Source organism: Phalacrocorax carbo, chromosome 3 (assembly GCF_963921805.1).
Source record: "Phalacrocorax carbo chromosome 3, bPhaCar2.1, whole genome shotgun sequence".
Lineage (NCBI taxonomy): Eukaryota > Metazoa > Chordata > Aves > Suliformes > Phalacrocoracidae > Phalacrocorax > Phalacrocorax carbo.
Window position 1 is genome coordinate 46,375,843 of NC_087515.1, and position 15,149 is coordinate 46,390,991.

At 45.2% G+C, this 15,149-nt stretch overlaps 1 protein-coding gene across 1 annotated transcript in view; it reads left to right on the forward strand.

The window, feature by feature from the left end:
• Nucleotides 1–378: 378 nt before the first annotated feature.
• PAK5 (p21 (RAC1) activated kinase 5) overlaps nt 379–15,149 on the forward strand; it is a 91,603-nt gene continuing 76,832 nt past the window's right edge. Inside the window, exon 1 of the mRNA XM_064446785.1 lies at nt 379–676. The gene's annotated coding sequence lies outside the window, so the exon portion shown is untranslated. The remainder of the gene's footprint in view (nt 677–15,149) is intronic.

Below are 15,149 nucleotides of genomic sequence, written 5' to 3' on the forward strand. Positions count from 1 at the left end.
TCTGTGATGTTGGTGTAGGCGGTTGTATAAAACGCGCACACACCCCCACACATATATGTATAATGATCCAGGTCCAAGTGCAGAAGTAAGTGGGTGGGTGGATACATGGATGGATGGGTGCATGAGTTGGGGTGTGGATGGCTGGAGATATAGGAGCATGACTTGGTGCATGCAAGGGTGGGTAATATGTGGTTGTATGAGTGCGTGGGTGGGTGGGTGCACACAGTGCACGCATGGGTGGGTGCATGGATGGGTGGGTGAGTGTCCAGGTGCATTGGCTGGTGCAGGCATGGGTGGGCACACGGTTTGGTGGACGTGTGAAGGGGCGGGTGGACAGGCAGACAATGCCTCCGTACAGACGTTAAGGGCAGGTGCGCAGCAGCTCGCTGTCCCCTCTCCCCGGCACACACCGGCCCAGCCGCGCCCCGACCCCGCACCGAGAGCCATGCGGCTGGCGTGGCGGGGCACTGCTGCCGGCCCCTCCCGGCGCGGGGGCGGGGCTGGGCCCCGCCCTAGCTCGGCGCGCGGGGGCGCGCGCGGCACCTGCGGGACGGGCGGTTCGGCGCAGAGCTGGGCTGGGCCGAGCCGTGCGGGGCCGAGCGGGAGCGGAGCGGCGGCCCGGATGTAGCCGGCGCGGGAACATGGCGCTAGGGGCGGCGTGACGGCGGCGGCCGAGGTAGGGGCGGCGGAGCGGGGCGCGGGGACCCGCGCACGGTGCGGGGCGGCGAGGGAGGAGGTTCGACCTTGCGGGGCCGCGGCGCTCCCCGACCTGGCGGCCGGAGCGGGCAGGAGACAAAGGCCCGGCCGGGGCATCCCCGTCCCCACCTGTGCGGGGCGGGCGGGGCCGCGGGGGCCGCCGAGGGAGAGCCCAGGGCTCCCGGGCTCCTCTCCGGGAGGGCTTCTGAAGGGCCGGCGCAGTCACCTCGCTTTACATACCTTGCCGGGGTTTCCCACAGCAATGGCTTTTTTCTCTCCCTCTCTATTTTTTTTTTTAGAGGTATTTTGATTTTTGTCAGGTTTTTTGCCCAGAAGAAGTTGTTCCCAACTTTCTGTGAATATCATGTGCTTTTAGGTTTCACCCAGAAAGCAGGTACCCAGAGGGATGTATGGCTGCTCGTGGAAATGCTCATGCACGCACCTCTATACCTTTGCTCGCTCCTTTTTTTTTTTCCCATATAAAGGGTTAGTGATGCCTGCGATCGCCTCCATTCTTCTTTCTGTGTTCGTTAGCCTCAAATAATCGTGGCTAAAGCAAATAAGCTGCACGGTGAATGCCGTGCTTGAATACCACTCCAGACTCCGACTGGAGGAGAGGTGCTTTTTTTCTTGCTGTCGATCAGACCTTGAGAATTTCTTACCAACCCATCAGCAGCATGTAGGCTGCCTCTCTTCCTCTTTGTTACACACCAGTCCTCTGTTAACATAAAGAAACAATGGAAAATTTTTTCTTCCTAGTATTCAGTGTTAGACCAAATGGGCTGTCATTGTCATTATTAAGGCTAAAATTCCCACTGACTCGAGAGGGGACAGCAGCGAGAGCACCCGGCTGGTAGTCTTTCCCTTAAGCTTAGAATTATTTTTTTTTAACATGCTTTAGCATTTGCAAAATGAGGGAAGAGAGTTGGTATCTGTGCTGAGATGGATCTCTGTGGTCTTTGCTGCCCAGACAGCATTTAGGGAATCATTGCTCCTGATTTATTGCCCTTATTGCACTATGAAACTTTAAACAATGCCGCTTAGGACTGAAGTAGGGAGCTGTGCTCCCATCCTGTGTAAAAGCTGGTGTCAATGGCCGCTGTTGGGGACGGACCTCTTGTTGCTTGGAGGATGCATCTGGAAGTGTTGGGGAACTGCTTTGGCTGTCTTCTTGAGGATGATGTTTCTGATGCGGAGCGTGGGTTTAGTGTCACTTGCAGGGCTCCCTGGCCATCCACACCCTCAGGAGTGAGGGTTGAGCAGAAGCTGTAGAAGCTTTTCTGTTTAAATTTCATGTTCATAAAATGGCTTTTTGTATTGCTCGTTTCTTCCTGCAGATGTGTTGCTGTTTGTGCTGCGTGGCAATTGCTAACATGTTGATCCCCCCACGGTGAGCAGGTGCTCTCCTGGTTTGTAGGTGGGGATGGAGGGACCCAGGGAGCATGGGGCAGGGCACTGGTGTTGGAGCTGCTGCTGTGCTGGGTAAAGCTTTGGGAGTTACTCACTGTGGTTTGCCTTCCTGGTTGTTTCTGTGGTTTAGTCACGGTTTTTTGGTTGTAGCTCATTTCAGGTTGATGGAAGGTCTTTGTTCAGTGTGGAATTATGTTTTTGTGCTATCAAACATACTAATTGGAGATAAACTGAGTAAAAAAGTGGTTTTAATTGAGGCAAAGACTCACTCTCCTGTTGAGAGTTCTGAAGCTAAACTTTCTTCTTTCTGCTGCTTCAAACATTTTTACAAATGGTTTTGATCCAGGTGAAAGTGTACTTTCTTGCAGAGATTAATTTTCATCATGAGATTTTAGACTAGTCTGCTATAGTTCTCCCTCCCCTTTGTGCAGGAGCTCTGAGAGCCATTACTCCCTTCAGCAGTTTTTTAACCTTATCCTAAGGAAATGAGGGTTAACCAGTCACTGTGTGTGTGTTGTTCAACAGCCATAGTGGCTGTTGAACCATACTTAATAGAGGGGCTCAGAGTAATTGTTTCCGTGCAGAGAATTGGTGGCACAGGGAGGAGACCAAGGCAATCCTGTCATCCAGAGCCTTCTTAATAGTCATCAGCAAACCCCTTTGGCATTCTCCTGCCAAGCCAGACCTAGTAAATCCCATTGCTCCTTCAATTCCCTTGTTATTTTGGCACCCTTATTTGCTTCCCAGTGTTTATTTTTTCTGGACATATTCATCAATCACAAATGCTCACAGTAGGGGAATATTTGGCTTTCAGTGAAATCTCAGCATCCTGATGGCTGCTTCTAAGATGCAAATGTGTAACAAGCAAGGTGTTTTATTTCCCGGCTATTACTTGCTGAATTAACAGTCATTTTGCTAACTATTACTTCAAAAAGCTAATATTTGGGAAATAAAGTGCTTTGCAAGAAACTTGCTCACTAGGGTCAGCTTCTGTTGTCAATCAGCTGAGAAGAAACTTCTCATGGTGCTAGTTAACAACAGTTACAAGTTTTGTCATTTCAGCAAACTTTTCTTTTTGACATCAGGTGGGGCATGTAATTCGGGTTTAAAGCTGAGTTCAAAGAGGACTCCAGCTCGTGTGGCTGAAGCCCAAGTGGTGAGGCTGGCACAGATCTGTCACTGGGTGCTGTGCTGTTTCAGGGAGGTGTGGAAAAGAGGAAAATGGGAGCAGAAGAGCGCCTACATCTGTGTACCTCCTCTCTGATTACCCTCACATTTGACACTTTAATCCAATTATTGCTTTGAAGCTGCTCCAATTAAGAATCTGAAGTGTTTGGCATCTACTTGTTCAAATAGACAAATTCACTCTGGTTTTACTGGCTTCTTTGAAAAAGCTACAAACAGAAGTCTGCTGTGTGGTGTATGTTGAAACTGCTAACAGGTGTCTGCAGGTACCAGCAGCTGAAGAGTTTCTGAAATATGCATAAACTCAAACAAAAAACCTCTTGCCAAAATACCTCCTTAGGGTATGCTGCTCCTGGCATTAGCATCTCTGACTCGTGGTGCTATCTGGCATCCTGGCAGGGTTTCTGAGGCTGTTTCTGCTTTGCTTCTTGCTGAAGTCAGTGGAGTTGGTCTGCTGCAGGGTTTGGCCGTGTTTCCCCAGGTTTTGGTGAAAGCCAAGTGAACCCTCTGCTGTCAGGGTGGGGTGGTTGGTGAATGCAGCCAGGTAGAACTGGAAACACCGCAATGGAAACTTCACATGATTGATATCCCCTACACCTGGAGGGCATACATTTTTTAGCATCTTCCAATTATAGTCTATTATTTTTTCTATTCTAATCTATTACATATTTCCATAAAATCTTACTACTTTCAATAGCAATTTGAAGCATGAAACGTGTTTTATACAACTATTTGCTCAAAAAGCAGATGGCATGACTGATAGAGTCTTGGTACCTATGGCTTCCTCCCTTGTAGCTTCTCAGGTGTTTGGTATGTGTTTGTCTCTTGCTTGGTAGGAGCTTCATAGGGTATCTCCCTTCTCTCCAGATACAAAGCTTGATATTTTTGAGACAGCATCCCCCCATTAAATTCAGCTTCAGCTGGCGATGGGGTGTGTTGGGAGTGTTCCCTGATGCACAGCACAACTGCATCAGCTTCGTTCTCAAGTGAAGAGAGCTGGAAACTAGAAAGTTTAAAAAACTTTAACAACTGTACACCAAAAACCAGTTAGTTATGAGGCCATTTAAAAGGGGAAAAAGACCCACTTAGAGCAAATTTCAGTGCACTCTAATGGTATTTAAAGTTCAGGTAACTCTAATTAAGCCTTTAATCCATTAGGCTGTATAGATTCACCAGGGACTTGCTGTTAGTGCTGGTCTTTCAGCCTGCCAGTCACCAAGCCGAGCAGGACTCAGCGTTGTGTTTGGAGGGGTGTCCTCACAACAAAGAAAACAAAATATTTTCTATCAGAATGAATGTTTAGCTTTTGGGTTTTGGTTTTGTTTTTTTTTTTTTTTTAGAGAAGCAACTCAGAGGGTGGGCCTGTGGCCGGGGCTAAGACCTCCCAGTGTTTGGTTCTCACATGGTTCGGCCATGCCTGATGAAAGCAGCCATCTTGCAGCCCTGGCACAAAATGCTGGCTTTGAGACAAGTCTTGTGCCTTAAAGGTTCAAGGATTATCTCTTTCCAAGTAGCGCCTGTGAGCACAGTGACGTGAGAAGCACGTGTTCCCATTGCATGGTGCAGAGCCAGCCATGACATGTGAAGTCAGCTCTTTTGCATCTTTTTCAAGTATTTCTTTTTCTGGGCCGCATGACAGGGCTACCACTTTTGGAAAGCGTGTCTGATGGAATTACAAAGGTAATTATGTTTCAGAGCAGGCAGAGCTTGAACATGTTTTAAAATCAAACCAACAAAACAAAAATGTGTAGATGAAGTTTAGCTTTTCTCCTTTTACAGGCTGAGCTGCCATTTCTTATTTCTGACCTTTCTTATCCCCTAAGCAAATCTTTTATTAAAACATGAGCTGTATATACCAAATAATATCTCATGAACCACCAAAATTGGGGTCCTAGTAGGGCTGGAGGCTGTAATGACATGCAGTTAGATGTGTTTTCACCCTGGCGAGCTTATGGTATAAGGTGCACCCTTTCTGTTTGTGCATATTCCACGTGCAGGGGTGAGGATAGCCAAAGCGTACAGGAGAGGAGTGGCGTGACTTGCTTGGGGGCACGCAGTGATGGAAAGCAAAAGTGAAATCCTGGCTCCCAGCATTTTCCTTCTGGGCTATCCTGGGTTTGCTCTGTGCATCAGCTCTGCTGTTAGAGTTTGCCGCTAGCAAACGGCTCTGCCTGCAGCGGGACATGCCACTCTGGTGTCACAGGGGTGGGAGTTTTTGATTTTGCTGAACAAAGATGCTCTTCCAAAAATAGGTTAAACCAAAGAGCTTGGATGCTAAAAATAGCAATAGAGATTTTCCTTTTTACAGCTGTATTTTAGATTTATTATTCCCTGCTAGAGACAGCTGAAAAAGGAAAAGAGATACTTTATCAGCTTTAGGCAAAGGAATGTGGAAGTAGACATACATGGTCACCTCTGATGGAGAAAAACCACGTGTCAGGTATCACTGTAGAAATACACAATAGTGCAAAATAACAGTGTAAATAAAAAAATGTGCAATGTCACTAAACTCTTCCCTTAGCAAAGGTTTTGTTGTTTTCCTAGCAGTTAAGGTACCCCAGAAAAGGAAGGATGGAGAGATCCCTGGTGACAAAGGAGAGGACAAAAGAAGTGCCAACAAACAAAAACTGGAATGAATAAACGCCACGAGAACGATCCTGGTGATAGCCCCTATAATCGTTGTATTGTGACACACTCTGCTGTGTATGAATAATTCACTCTTCCCAAACTGGTGTCCATAAAATCTGCACAGTGGCTTTCCCCTCCACCTTCATACAGGTTGTTTGGGTGATAACTGTTAAAATTTAAGATTTCTCTCCTGGGATACTCCATAGAAATTTTTGTATTGTTGAGTTAAACTCCAACTTTCCCATTCCCTGAATTAGGTGCATGCACAGGGACAGAGCTGATTACTTGCACTGCAGCTATTTAAGGCGCTGGGCTGAGCGTGGAGCTGGGAGTCAGGAGGCACTGTGCCTCTAATCCGGGTTGTGCTGCTTGCTGAGCCACCTCCGAGAAGTTATTTAACCTCTGCGTGCTGCTGCTTCCCTCTGGGTAACAGGAAGGATTATGATAATTGCTCTTGAAAAGCACTTTCAGGTGTTTAGTTTTATTCTTTTTCTGAAGGTGCAGAACTGTCCAGTCCTGAGCTGAAGAGGCTAGATCTGTCCCAGAAGGCTTTTGGTACTTTACAGGATTATGAAAACAAAACCTAATGTCTTGTTGGGCTGTTTGGGCCACATAAATACATTTAAAAGATTTTTCATGAATCTTCTACACACTACTCACAGAAGGGCTCTTAAGGTACAGCTGAAGGAGATAGAAATGAGATATGGGTCAAAGGGTTGTTACTGAACTCTTCATGAAATGGAAGTAAAATTTCACAATGCTTAAATGGTTTATTTTTCAACCAAATCCTTTTGCCACAGAAAACTGGGTTTGCATCTATTAAACTTGTCTCTACCTTGAGTGTAAAGACCCAAAGGCAACAGATTTGCTCCATTTCCCATAGGCTTTGGAGGGTATTTGGGTTTATGCTTTATAGAAAGGGGTGATTTTCTAGGCTGAAGAAGTAGGAGGGTTTTCTGAGAGTAAGGTGAGCACAAAGTAAATATGCCCTGAGCTGTGCCTCTATCCCATATTTTACAGCTTGCGGGAAAGAATAATGGTACATGAATTTGTCTCTGTTGCACGCACTGAACTCCTCTTGTCCAAATAGCGATACTTCTTCCTATTTATGCTTTGTGTCACAGGGAAAAATAATCAAAAGGCAGAAAATCCCATGGCTGAACTGCAGCTGGGACCAAAGCGTTAATGCAAAAGTTGTTTGTGGAACACAGTGCTGTTAGTGGCGTGGATGTTTGGGAGGCACCATCCGGACTGTGGGTGTGCTGGAAGGGTTTGGGGGAGGAATGTTACCGGGGATTTTATGTTGAAAACATAAAATCTACTGGGCTGCTGGAAGGTGCTCCAGTGGCAAGGCAATGGCTGTAGTCTAAGCCATAGGCTGCTCTAGGAAATCTCTGAGTCCTCCCATGTTTTATGCAGGAGTTTGAAATGATGCAGCCTAAAGCCAGGGAATATATTGTAACTTCCCAGCACAAGGAATATAGGCCCTGTAAGCTTGTGTTGATAGAGGTCTGGCTGCCAAAATAGTTTAGTGTTGCTATGATGGTTGCAGGTGCTGATTGCCTTTTAAGTTCTTGCTCTCTCTTCTGACATTTTTAGGACAGTAAATGAAGGATGAGAAGTAGGAAAGTGAACAAATTAGAAAAATTCTCTGTGTGGATGTCTGTAATTGCATTTTTGTGGCTAGATGGGAAAAACCCTGTCCTACTGGAAGTCAGGGAGGGTTTGGCAATGAGTGAAAGTAGTTATTGCCAATAGATTTCATGCCAAAACTGAGTATTGATAATAGGGCTCAGCTTAAAGCAGATGGTGTAATACATACCCTACTGCTCTGGGGAAGCATGTGCAAAACCATGTGACATGTATGCCACGAAGGATTTATTCCTAGGGGTGAGACAGAAGAAACATTTGCTTGCACCGAGGCTAGAGTTGAGTCCTGGTCCTGGGAAGCAAGAGAAATGCTTTACTGAGGCAAGGATTTTATCAGGGGCACAAGCGTGTCCTCATTTTTCATTACGTTAGAGATACAATACTGAAATTACTGAAAATGTAACATCCATCCCATGTCTGTGCTTTCCCTACCTGGTCTCTCTGAGGACCAGATCTTAGCGCTGTCAGGACTTACAGGGAGAGTAAGTAGGGTTTTTTCAAGTTCTAAAGAAGTACGAGGCATGAGGTAAAGAATTTAAACACTGATGCAGAGTATTGCCAGCTGAAGAGTGACTTATAATCTCTTAAGAGGCTAAAAACAAGTGGATCTTTTTCCTCTTTTGGGGGAGAGGAGTGTGGAATATGCCACCAGTCAGCAGGGCTATTTCCTTCCAAGGGAAAGGTTTGCTGTAATGAACTCAAGTTAAAGCCAGGGCTTCTTTCTTCTTGGTCAATCGAGTCTGAATTTGGATATCACCAGTGCAACAGACCCCTGGGATTGTGTGTAACCTGAGAAACTGAATATCTCTGTGGGTCACACTTAAAATAAAACTTCTGCTTGAAGAACCATTTTGACTTTTTCCCTCAGCATCTGGTAGGGCTTGGTCCACAGTATTTTGTTGTTGCATTTTTTGTGCTACAACCTGATGCTGCTACTTCTGAGAGACCTTTAACTGAAGGTTAAAGGGTTTCTGGTTGGTTTTGTTCCATTACTTTGGCCATTTTTATTCTAACACACATTTATCTTCCTGTTTACTTTGCTCTTTGGTATGTCTTACTGATGTAACAGTATCTTGCTTTTTTCTTCAATTTCCAATTCTGTGTAAGAAAGAAAAATAGTCAACTGTCCTGATTTAGCAAGAAATTAAACTGCAACTATTTTTTTTTTCCCATGGACTTAATGGGAAAATTGGTGATAATTGCTAACTAATGCTTTTTAAAGATTTTTTTTTTTTAAATGGGTGAAAGACTGTCAAACTGTCAATCAGGACAAAGATTGGATAATGCACCATTCCCCTGACAAGTTCCCTTTATTATATCAGGCACCTGCTTTGCTCTGTAAATTTGAGCTACTCAAAATTTGCCCTTTAATGTTTATTTTTTCCATCCTTTCTTAGTATTACTTAAGTAGTATTAGTATACCTGTGCAGCATAGTCAAATAGATGTAATAATCTTTGAAGAAAGTAACTTTAAGGTGTCCTTAGCTTTGTAAAATCATGGTTTTCTTTAACATTTTTCCAGTCTCTTGCCCTGCCTTTCTGTGATGCACCCACCAGCTCTTGCTGAAGCCAGTAACCAGCCTTGGGTCAGGCTCCAAACTGTGCAGAGTCTGGCTTTATGATGAGCATGTTAAAGCCAGGCAAGTGTGAAACTCTGAGTTGCATGGATATTTGTGGACCATATGGACCATTTCTTAAGACTTTTGCCTATAACTTAGGACATTTAATTTTCTCTTTATTTCCTTTTAAAGTGAATTTGGAGAGCAAATTGGAGGTTTTCTTGCAATCCCCTGATTCCAGAGGCATGGGGTTTTCAGAGAAACTATTAAAACGGAGAGATTTATGATAAAAGCAGATGCTGGGCCATGCTGAGTAGCATCTGTCCACAGTACCAGCTGCTCTTTCCATGGTTCTGGATTTAAAGCAGCATGAACCACTGGCATTGCACATAAAGCACCACAAACATACAAAGCTGGTGCACAGCAGAACAACCTCCCTTCCCAGACCATTCCCCCACCTCCAACAGTGTTTGCAGGTTGAAAACTGTTGCCTTCCATGCCACCAAGATCTGGAGTTAGCACGCCTGTAGCAAGATCTGTTGCTCAGGCTGGACAGAGAATGGAAAACCACTCCAGCAATGTTCCCATGCTGATGGGAGAGGAAGTGCCAAGTACAGTATTGAAAGGACCAAGTCAATGTTGATTTTGATGTAAATAACTCTAAAAAATGCCATGATGTCATAGCAAAGCATTGCAATCATCATGGCAAATGATGAGAAAAATAAGAATATAGAAATAACAATCTCCCCTGGCCCACGGATAAATCAAAGCTTAGCCCTTGATCTCTCATTGCTCACTAGTCCGGAGCATAAATCCAAGGGTTTACCATTAAGCTTAACGGGTCATAAAATCTATGCTATTTTGGAGGTAGTTGCAGAGATTTGCAGCCCAGGCCAAGAGCGGCCTCTAAGCTGCTGGGTCTTGTGTAACTGAGTAAATAGCAAGCTTCAAATAATACTATAAAGCTATCAAATGTAATAACTAATGCAGTCAGGCAAGTGTTTGGGGAGGGGAGCCTCGCTGATGACAAACTTGCCAATAATGACCATAAGAGGCCCCAGTTTAGAAAGACCTTTTAATAACAAGTTTATGTCCATTTTGCTTTACTGGAAGTCAGGTATGTATGTCTGGTTTGGTTAACACATAGCGCTTTTATCTTCTGCACAGCAATGCTTTCTTCACCCTGGGCCCAGGAGGGCAAGCAGCAAAAACCAGAAAGACAGAAGCGACTGACAACTTGCTTATTTTGTCATTGCAGTTTAAATATTTATGACAGCACTTCACAGTGTGCTAGTAAATGCATGATAGCATATTATGTAATAGTAATAAAATTTCAGAGGTAGGAGACTTCACTACTGCCCTTTGCTAGTAAATCTTTTTGCCATCCATAGTGAAGCCATGTAAAGGCCATGCCTCTTCTTCCCCAGTTACTCTGTGTGAAATGGGATTTAGCTGTTTACTGCCATTTATAACCACAAGTTTTTTAAAATGGCTCTCCATCTCTTATTCAGGCAAGACTGGTTCAGGTCAGCTTCCTGTAAAAGTTGATGGCTCTGAATTTGCTGAGTGAAGAACAGGTCTTTGGTAGCGTGTGTGGGAATGCATGGGGAGCCTGGGAGGAGAGGATTTGGACCGTGAGTCTTTTGAGATTATTAGCAGTTCAAAGTAGGGTTTTTTGTTTAAAGAGTTGCAGAGTATTGATTAGCATTTTTACGGTACTGCTCCAGAGAAGGGGCTTCTCAGAAAATTACGTGCAAAGTCAGTTGTGCCTGGACTGACGATATCTGAGTTGGACTGAAGTTTGGGGTGGGCAGCATAGCTTCTGGGGGAATTTACTGCAAAATGCTGACAATGGAAACGGAAGGGTAATGTAGAGTTGACTTTGCGACAGCCAAAAGACTTGACTCTTCACCCAGAGGGTGGTAGAGCACTGGAACAGGCTCCCCAGGGAGGCAGTCATGACACCAAGTCTGACGGTATTCAAGAAGCACTTGGACAGTGCCCTCAGAGACATGGTGTGAATTTGGGGTTGTCCTGTGCAGGGGCAGGAGTTGGACTTTATGATCCTTCTGGGTCCCTTCCAACTTGGGACATTCTATGATTCTATGACTTTGGGACAAGTAGGAAGGTAGCCCATCAAAGGAGGAGCCTGTCTAGGGAACCTTATGTGTCTGGCTGCTGTTGCTGTGATTTGGACGATGTGCCGTGGCAGCACAGGGCAGAGCCCTCCCCTGACCTGGACAGCCAGTGGTGATTGGTGCTGCCCACAGCAAATGCTGGCCAGGAGAGCTCTATGACTTGGTTGTCAAGGGAATAGTCTGTTTATCCAATTGTATGGTCCCAGATTTCAGTGCAAGGGCTAAACAAGTTATCAGTTCCTTGAGCTATTTTAGCATAATATCAAATTGAATTAAAATGGACTTCTGCACTTAAACAGACATGGGTACATCATTGCCTTAATGAATCAAGGAGGGATTCCCCACACTCCCTCACCTCTTAAAGGCAGACATTGGGAACCTGTGGTTAGTTATATTATGAAATTACAGAAAAAAGTCTTGAAGAAAAAGTAAGTTAAAGATGATTTGTACTTGGCATAAGAGTGCTATTATCTGTCACGATGGCTTTCCTAGCAGTACTGTATGTTCTTGGGAAGGCACTTTGGGAATCTGTGCCAATAAAATGTAGCCTTGGAAGCACATCGTGTGGATGGATGAGAAAACAAGCTGCTAGTGTGAACGATGAGCCACCGTGGAGCAGGCTCTAAGGGCGGGTGGGGTGCAGGTTGAAGTGCAGGGGTTGGGTAAATTCTTTGCACAGCCACAGAGAGATTAAATGTACAGCAGGTACCAGATTATTTCTCTGATGTACACACATGTGTGTTTACAAAATACAGTTGCTTGATGATCAAGACTGTTATCTTAGTCTTTACCAAAGGCAGGGTAAGGATGCCAAGTGGTAAAGTGAGACATGCCAAAATCAAAAAGTAACAGTAGAAGTTGCTGACTTTTGATTTTGAGCCTTTGCATAGACAGGTAGCTCTAATTATGTTTGCTATTTCATACACAAGATCGAGCGTGGTGCAGCAGTTGTTTCTTCATTTATTATATTTTAATATCCACTGGTGGAAACTTCCAGCACCTTGGCTGACTGAGGCAGGAGTCCGCAGACCCACAGAGCAGAATGGGTTCTTACAGGACACACAGTGTGCTGGTTTTGGCTGAGAAGGGGTTAATTCTCTTCACTGTAGTGCCTGTGGTGGTCAGGGACCTTTCCAGCTCTGCCATGTTGGCGGGAGGCTGGGAGGGGTGGGGCCACAGCCAGGGCAGCTGACCCCGACTGGCCAATGGCATGTTCACTCCATACCATGTGATGCCATGACCAGTATAGTAATGGGGGCAGTTGCGGCTCGGAGAGGAATGGTGTTGGGTCAGTGGGCGGTGAGCGGTTGCATCATGTATGGTTTGTTTTGGTGGTTCTTCATCATCTTCCTGCCCCCCCCCCCCCTCAGGTTTCCTGCCTCGTTGTTTTCCTTTCCATTGCATTTTATTGGTTTTTTTTTTTTTTAATTTTAATTATTAAACTGTTCTTATCTCAACCCACGAGTGTTACCCTTCTGATTCTCTCCCCCATCCCACTGGTGGGGGAGTGAGCGGGTGACTGTGTGGGGCTGAGTTGCCAGCTAAACCACCACACGCAGCCAGGTGGGCTCCCAGGTCCACCAGCTCCCACATTTCAGTCGTTCCCTAATTTCATATTTCTGGAGGCTATGCTGGAAGATCTGGTGATGTTTTAGTTAATTTGGTGCAGTTTGAAAAACAGAAGCTGAGTGGGGCTTGTTGCTTTGCTGGGGATGCCTGGTGCATTACCTTGCTTTATTGACCCCAGTGCCTCTGCTCAGTAAAGCAGAGGTTTCCATGCAGTAATTCTGAAAACACTTTTCTTGAATTTCAGACCTCAGGAGGCCATGGACTCCTGCCTTTTGTGGTGGTGTGGGATTGGGGCCTGAAAATCTCCTCATACACTTGAGAAAGGTGGCGGGGTGGACGTACCGTGGTTTTGAGTTTGATCCACAGGATGAATGTGTTGCAAGATGCAGCTGGGTCTCAGCTCACTTTTATATTGTATCTGGCAGTTCCAGAATTCCCTGAACTTTGCTCTCTCCTACTTACATTTTTCTTTTCCAAGAAAGCATTGACTGTTTCTGAAGTTTGCTGCTTTATATAGGCTCCTTTTCCTCCCCCTCTCACCACTTGCTGCCTCTTCTCCTCCGCCTCAGTTACTAAAATCTCCTCTCACTGGTGCGTCATCTTCATCAGCAGCGCTCTCATCATCCACAGGCTGAAAGCAGAGCAGAATATGCTCAAGGAAGAAGAAACAGCCCCAAACCCCACTTAAGTTTCCAAGTGGCTGGAAGTTGTTTGCTGACCAAAGGCGGTGCACAGGAATCTCTTCTGTTCTTTGCTTCCTCCACCCTTTATCTGGCAGGGCTTTCTCCCCGCTTCTGGCTGGCAGGGCTCGCCCCACAGGCTCTGCAGAGGCTCCGCGCTGAAACGAGAGCAGCTTTGCATTTCCAGATAAAAGGCACCGCTGAGTACCCTGGTGTATAAATACCAACTGCAAAATTCCTGCAGTTGGGGTGGTAGGTGCCTTCAGGAATATGGGAAGCCCTTTGGTAGGGAGAAAAGAAGTTAGGAGGGCAAGGACTTTTAGAAAGGTAGGTCAAATGGAGAGATGCACGATGACAAAGCTCAGCTGAATCAGCTGGTGAGAAATAGTTGCTTTGCTGCAGTAATCAAGTTGTAATTTTCAGGACTATTATGAATAGCTCTTATATGTAGAAAGTTTGCAGGTGGGGGATCAACTGATCCCATCTCCTTCCCTGGAGGTTTGCAGGCTACAGCTGGACAAAGCCCCAAGCAATGTGCCTGGGTCCTACTGCGAACGGGGGTCACGGGGGGCTCACCCCCCCAGCCAGGGTGAGTCTGTGATGTTGGTCGGCATTTGGAGAGAGGATAAAAACAAACAAAAATATTTGGGTCAATGCCAAACAGAAGTATTAGGAGTGACATGGTAAATTTGTTTTAATGTAATCTGAGCTTAATCACTGGCGTTAACGGTACTGAAGTCTTCCAGGTCCGGCAAGGGGGTTGAACTAGATAACTGTATTTATTTTCCTGCTTTTCATTTCCTATGGATGTGCATACTGATGTAGCTTAAAAGTGTGTAGCAAAGAAGAAACAAAAGAAAGGGGGCAAATAGAGTGACTGCTGCCAGAGTAATTATTCCATCACATTTCAACTCATGTTTTTAAACCTACAACTTCGAATGGGAATGTTCAAAATTATCTTTGCAATGACCATCTTTCTGTCTAATTTAAAGTCATTCAACTTTACAAGAAGCAATTATGCTCCACACTAACATATGAAAAGACATGGCAACATCAGAAAAACTGATTATTCAAGCAATCTTTCTTGTATAAAATAGCTAACTAATCTCCCAGCTTCAATCCTTGCTTGCTGTTGCAAATATACTTCTTAAAGATAACGTCATTCTTGGTACACTGGCAGCCTGCTTCTCATCACTGATTGCTTTCTGTTGTTGGAGTGGTGGTTTGGGGGCTAAGAAATTATTTTCTCTTTTGTCTCTGTAGCTCTTGCACTTATTGCTGTTTTTATCCTCCTCTTCTGTGACCAATGAAAGTGAGGCACAGGGAATGGGGTTTGTGTCATGCTTAGAAGAATAAGGAAATGTCCCAACTTGCTTCTCCTCTGCTGTTCTGACCATCATTCCTGAGGCCACCAAATCTGAGGTTTTGGAGGAATCTTAATGTCGATGGCCTTTGTTGCCAGAGAGGGGGTTCCATTTGCAGGTATCTTGGTTTATTAGCAAGGAGGTGTTGATGTATCCTTGTCCAAAAAGTGAGAAAAGAGGGGAAGGAATCTGCCAAAATATATGAACTTCCTTAAAAAAAGAAAAAAACCCCACCAAACCAACCAACCAAAACCAAACACCAAACCAGGA